Genomic DNA, 6577 nt, shown 5'->3' with positions numbered 1-6577 from the left:
TCCAACGTGTCTCCAATTATATAATTGAATGGGGTTTTCTCAGGATTATCAAAGTAGTACATGATATCTTTCACATAATGAGCATCGAGGGTTTTAGGAGGTTCCTCATCTCCTTGGGTAGCAAGTAAACCTAAATTTTTTGGTATTTCTTGTTCCATATCCATAACTAAAGATAGAGAACAACTTATAACAGCAAATAAAAATTACTTAGTGATAAAGAAAACAAGCACACACGAGAATATTCACCCCTCGCTATGGCTCCCCGGCAACCGCGCCAGAAAAAGGTCTTGATAACCCACAAGTATAGGGGATCACAACAGTTCTCGATAAGTAAGAGTGTCGAACCCAAAGAGGACCTAAAGGTAGAACAAATATTCCCTCAAGTTCTATCGACCACCGATACAACTCTACGCACGCTTGACATTCGCTTTGCCTAGAACAAGTATGAAATTAGAAGTACTTTGTAGGTGTTTTGGGATAGGTTTGCAAGATAATAAAGAGCGCGTAAATAAAAAGTAGGGACTGTTTAGATAAATACACAATAAAGTAAATATAGCGAGTGTGGAAAAGTGGTGGTAGGAGTTGCGAAATTGTCCCTAAGCAATTGACTACTTTACTAGACCGATAGCAAGTTTTATGTAGGAGAGGCCACTGCTAGCATGTCATCCCTGACTTGAAATTCTATGCACTTATGATTGGAACTATTAGAAAGCATCCGCAACTACTAACGTTCATTAAGGTAAAACCCAACCATAGCATTAAGATATATTGGTCCCCCTTCAACCCCGTATGCATCAATTTCTATGCTAGGTTGAAGCTTCTGTCACTCTTGCCCTCCCATACATAGTCCCATTAACATACAAATAACCCTATGGTGTGATCCACGCGCGCGCTCATATGATGGGCACCAAAGGACAGCAACATAACCATAAGAAAATTAAATCAATCATATCAATTCATCAACCACCGATAGGACAACGAAAATCTACTAAGACATCATAGGATAGCAAAACATCATTGGATAATAATATGAAGCATAAAGCACCATGTTCCAGTAGAGGGTACGGCGGGTTGCGGGAGAGTGGACCGCTGTAGATAGAGGGGGGAAGGTGATGGAGATGTTGGTGAAGATGGCGGAGGTGTTGGTGAAGATTGCGTTGATGATGATGATGGCCACGGCAGCATTCCGGCGCCACCGAAAGAGAAGGGGAGAGGGGGCCATTCTTCTTCTTCTTCCTTGACCTCCTCCCTAGATGGGAGAAGGGTTTCCCCTCCGGTCCTTGGCCTCCATGGCATGGGAGGGGAGAGAGCCCCTCCGAGATTGGATCTGTCTCTCTGTCTCTCTCTGTTTCTGCGTTCTGGTATTCTGCCCTTTCACCATTTCGTATATATATGGAGATCCGTAACTCCGATTGGAACGAAACCTTCGCCGAGACTATTTTTCTGAAAATTAGCTTTCTTGCGGCCGAAGAAGGGCATTAACCGCCTTACGGGGGGCACGAGGGTCAGGGGCGCACCCAGGGGGGTGGGGCACACCCCCTTGCCTCGTGCCTCCCTCGGGCACCGTCTCGCGTTGGTTTTCTTCCCATATTCTCCAAATATTCCAAAAATATTCTCCGTCCGTTTTTATCCCATTTGGATTCCGTTTGATATGGGTTTTCTGCGAAACATAAAACATGCAACAAACAGGAACTCGTATTGGGCACTGGATCAATATGTTAGTCCCCAAAAATAGTATAAAAAGTTGCCAAAAGTATATGAAAGTTGTAGAATATTGGCATGGAACAATCAAAAATTATAGATACGACGGAGACGTATCAGCATCCCCAAGCTTAATTCCCGCTCGTACTCGAGTAGGTAAATGATATAAAAGATAATTTTTGATGTGGAATGCTACCTAGCATAATCTTGATCACATATCTAATCATGGCATGAATATTAAGATACGTGTGATTCAAAGCAATAGTCTATCATTTGACATAAAAACAATAATACTTCAAGCCAACTAATAAAGAAATCATGTCTTTTCAAAATAACATGGCCAAAGAAAGTTATCCCTACAAAATCACATAGTCTGGCTATGATCCATCTTCACCACACAAAATATTCAAATCATGCACAACCCTGATGACAAGCCAAGCAATTGTTTCATACTTTTGAAGTTTCTCAAACCTTTTCAACTTTCATGCAGTACATGAGCATGATCCATGGATATAGCACTATATGTGGAATAGAATATGATGGTGGAGGTTGTGTGGAGGAGACAAAAAGGGAGAAAGTCTCACGTCGACGCGGCTAACCAACGGGCTATGGAGATGCCCATCAATTGATGTCAATGTGAGGAGTAGGGATTGCCATGCAATGGATGCCCTAGAGCTATAAGTGTATGAAAGCTCAAACTGGAAACTAAGTGGGTGTGCACCCAACTTGCTTGCTCATGAAGACCTCAGGCATTTAAGGAAGCCCATCATCGGAATATACAAGACAAGTTCTATAATGAAAATTCCCACTAGTATATGAAAGTGATAACTCAAGAGACTCTCTATATGAAGAACATGGTGCTCTTTTGAAGCACAAGTGTGTTAAAAGGATAGTAACATTGTCCCTTCTCTCTTTTCTCTCATTTTTTTATTTTTTATTTTTTTCTCTTTCTTTTCTCTTTTTCTGGTGGGCTTTTGTGATCTCTTTTATTTTTCTGTGGGCTTCTTTGGCCTCTTTTATTTTTTTGTGAAGTTCGGAGACTCATCCCAACTTATGAGGGAATCATAGCTTCCATCATCATTTCCTCACATGGGACAATGCTCTAATATTGATGATAATCACACTTTTATTTACTTACAACTCGATACTAGAACAAAATATGACTCTATATGAATGCCTCCGGCGGTGTACCGGGATGTGCAATGATCTAGCGTAGCAATGACATCAAAAAATGGACAAGCCATGAAAACATCATTCTAGATATCTTACGATCATGCAAAGCAATATGACAATGAATGCTCAAGTCATATATATGATGATGATGGAAGTTGCTTGGCAATATATCTCGGAATGGCTATTGGAATTCCATGATAGGTAGGTATGGTGGCTGTTTTGAGGAAGATATAAGGAGGCTTATGTGTGATAGAGCGTATTGTATGACGAGGTTTGGATGCACCGGCGAAGTTTGCACCAACTCTCGAGGTGAGAAAAGGCAATGCACGGTAGCGAAGAGGCTAGCAATGATGGAAGGGTGAGAGTGCGTATAATCCATGGACTCAACATTAGTCATAAAGAACTCACATACTTATTGCCAAAGTCTATTAGCTATCAAAACAAAGTACTACGCGCATGTTCCTAGGGTGATAGATTTGTAGGAAAAGACCATCGCTCATCCCCGACCGCCACTCATAAGGAAGACAATCAATAAATAAATGATGCTCCGACTTCATCACATAACGGTTCACCATACGTGCATGCTACGAGAATCACAAACCTCAACACAAGTATTTCTACTAATCCACAACTTCCCACTAGCATGACTCTAATTTCACCATCTTTATATCGCAAAACTATTGCAAGGAATCAAACATATCATATTCAGCGATCTACAAGTTTTCTGTACGATTTTATGACTAACCATGTGAATGACCAGTTCCTGTCATCTCTCTAAATAGATATAAGTCTAGCAAGAGAGTTTAATTCTTTCTACAAAAGATATGCCCACGCTCTAACAAATATAAGTGAAGCAAAAGAGCATTCTACAAATGGCGGTTTTCTATGTAAAGAGAAACAGGCAATCCAAAGTGCAAATGATATAAGTGAAGCACATGAAGCATTCTATAAAGCCATACTCAAAAGATATAAGTGAAGTGCATAGAGCATTCTATAAATAAACCAAGTACTATCTCATACCAGCATGGTGCATAAAAGAAAAATGAAAACTAAATGTTAAAGACGCTCCAAGATCTACACATATCACATGAAGAAAACGAATCCGAAAACATACTGATATTTGTTGAAGAAAGAGGGGATGCCTTCCGAGGCATCCCCAAGCATAGATGCTTGAGTCTCCTTGAATATTTGCTTGGGGTGCCTAGGGTATCCCTAAGCTTGATCTCTTGCCTCTCTTCCTTCTTCTCATATCGAGACCTTCTCGATCATCGAACACTTCATCCACACAAAACTTCAACAGAAAACTCGGTAAGATCTATTAGTATAATAATGCAAATCACTACTCTAAGTACTGTTGCAAACCAATTCTTGTTTCGTTTGGGAATTGTAGCTACTGTAATATAACTTTTTCATGGCTTAATCCACTGATATAATTCGATAGTTTCATCAAAACAAGCAAACTATGCATCAAAAACAGAATCTGTCTAAAACAGAACAGTCTGTAATGATCTTAACATTAACCATACTTCTGATACTTGAAAAATTCTACCAAAATTAGAAAAAATAAAAAATTTGTATAGAAAGACAGTTCAAAACTAATCAGAACCATTTGACTTTCCCATAAAAAATGTAAAATCGTGCACTATAGCCAAAGTTTCTGTCCTGCACCATACAAACCAACGAGCAAAGTAAACATCCTAAAGGCAAACGTTGGCACATTATTTTTATAATACAATGTAATTGTACAAGGGGATAATTATTTTTGGTGAAAATTTTTTGTAATCAAGATTCACAAAATTTTGGTGAGCGTGAACAAAGTTCAAGGAGCTCCCCCAGTTCAACAATGCTTGTCTCTCTCACTTTCACTTTCCTTTTTGAAAAAGTTTTGGGTTCTCCTCTTTATTTTTTTGATTTTAAATTTTATAAAAGCACACAACAGAAATAAATGACTCTCTAAAACTTCTGGGTTGTCTCCCTGGCAGCGCTTTCTTTAAAGCCATTAAGCTAGGCATATAGTGCTCAAGTAATGAATCCACCCGGATCCCAAGGTATATCAAAGCCAATTTTAATTAACAATGATTTGTGATTTAGTAGTGAGCAAAAAGTAACATATATCATGCAACAATGAAGTCTAAATCTCTTCCTATGCATCGGCATGTCATAAAAGAACAATTCATGCACACAAAGTAAAGGCCAATGCATAGTATAAACAGTTTCTTCCAATTTTATCATGTGGGAAACATAGAGAGGTGAGATGTAGTTCCTCTCTCATAATAATTGCAAGTAGGAGCAGCAAGAACATGCATATTGTATCTATCAAAATCATCATGTGTGGTAGTAAAACGCAACCCATCAATATAATCCTTAACAAGAGTAAACTTCTCCGATATAGTGTAGTTGGGAGAATTCAAAAAGATAATAGGACTATCATGCGTGGGTGCAATAGCAACAATTTCATGTTTAACATAAGGAACTATAGCAAGTTTATCTCCATGAGCATAATTTATATTGGCATCTTGGCCATAAGCATAGCAAGCATCATCAAAAAGGGATATTTCAAGAGAATTAACGGGATCATAACAATCATCATAGCAATCATCCTTCGGTAAGCACCAAGGGAAATTAATCAATGTATGAGTTGAAGAGTTACTCTGATTAGAAGGTGGGCACGGGTAGCTAATCCACTCTTCCTCCTTTTGTTCTTCGCTCTCCTCATCATCTTTTTCACCCAATGAGCTCACAGTTTCATCAATTTCTTCTTCCATAGACTCCTGCAAAATATTAGTCTCTTCTTGGACAGCGGAGAATTTTTCAATAAAATCAACAATATCGGAGTTGAATTTATAATTCTCATAGTAATATTTAAGGATAACTAAATTTTTAGGTCTATAAACTGAATCATCAAAATGTTCACACTCTTTAAACAAAGATTCAATTTCATAAGCACCCATAAAAGCAACAGATTCTTCTATCTGTTCCACATCATAGTAATCATATATACCATTAGCATAAGAAGCCAAGGTTTTAGCATCATTAAATTTGCATGAAAAGGGAATGTGTGGAGCCTTCATCCTAGAGCAACAAGTATAGTCATATCTCAAGAAAAGTTGCCGAGCATACCAATCCAACATATGAATTTGATCCCATAATAGTTTCCCTTTTTGTGTCAAGCGATAATCCCTAAAGTATTCACGTTGATCCAACGTGTCTCCCATTATATAATTGAATGGGGTTTTCTTTGGATTATCAAAGTAGTACATGATATCTTTCACATAATGAGCATTGCGGTTTTTAGGAGGTTCCTCATCTCCTTGAGTAGCAAGTAAACCAAAACAAATTGGTATTTCGTGTTCCATATCCATAACTAAAGATAGAGAACAACTTATAACAGCAAATAAAAATTACTTAGTGATAAAGCAAACAAGCACTCACGAGAATATTCACCCCACACTATGGCTCCCCGGCAACGGCGCCAGAAAAAGGTCTTGATAACCCACAAGTATAGGGGATCGCAACAGTTTTCGATAAGTAAGAGTGTCGAACCCAACGAGGAGCTAAAGGTAGAACAAATATTCCCTCAAGTTCTATCAACCACCGATACAACTCTATGCACGCTTGACGTTCGCTTTACCTAGAACAAGTATGAAACTAGAAGTACTTTGTAGGTGTTTTCGGATAGGTTTGCAAGATAATAAAGAGCACG

Source organism: Triticum aestivum, chromosome 7A (assembly GCF_018294505.1).
Source record: "Triticum aestivum cultivar Chinese Spring chromosome 7A, IWGSC CS RefSeq v2.1, whole genome shotgun sequence".
NCBI classification, from domain to species: domain Eukaryota; kingdom Viridiplantae; phylum Streptophyta; class Magnoliopsida; order Poales; family Poaceae; genus Triticum; species Triticum aestivum.
Note: the sequence above shows the minus strand (reverse complement) of the source record.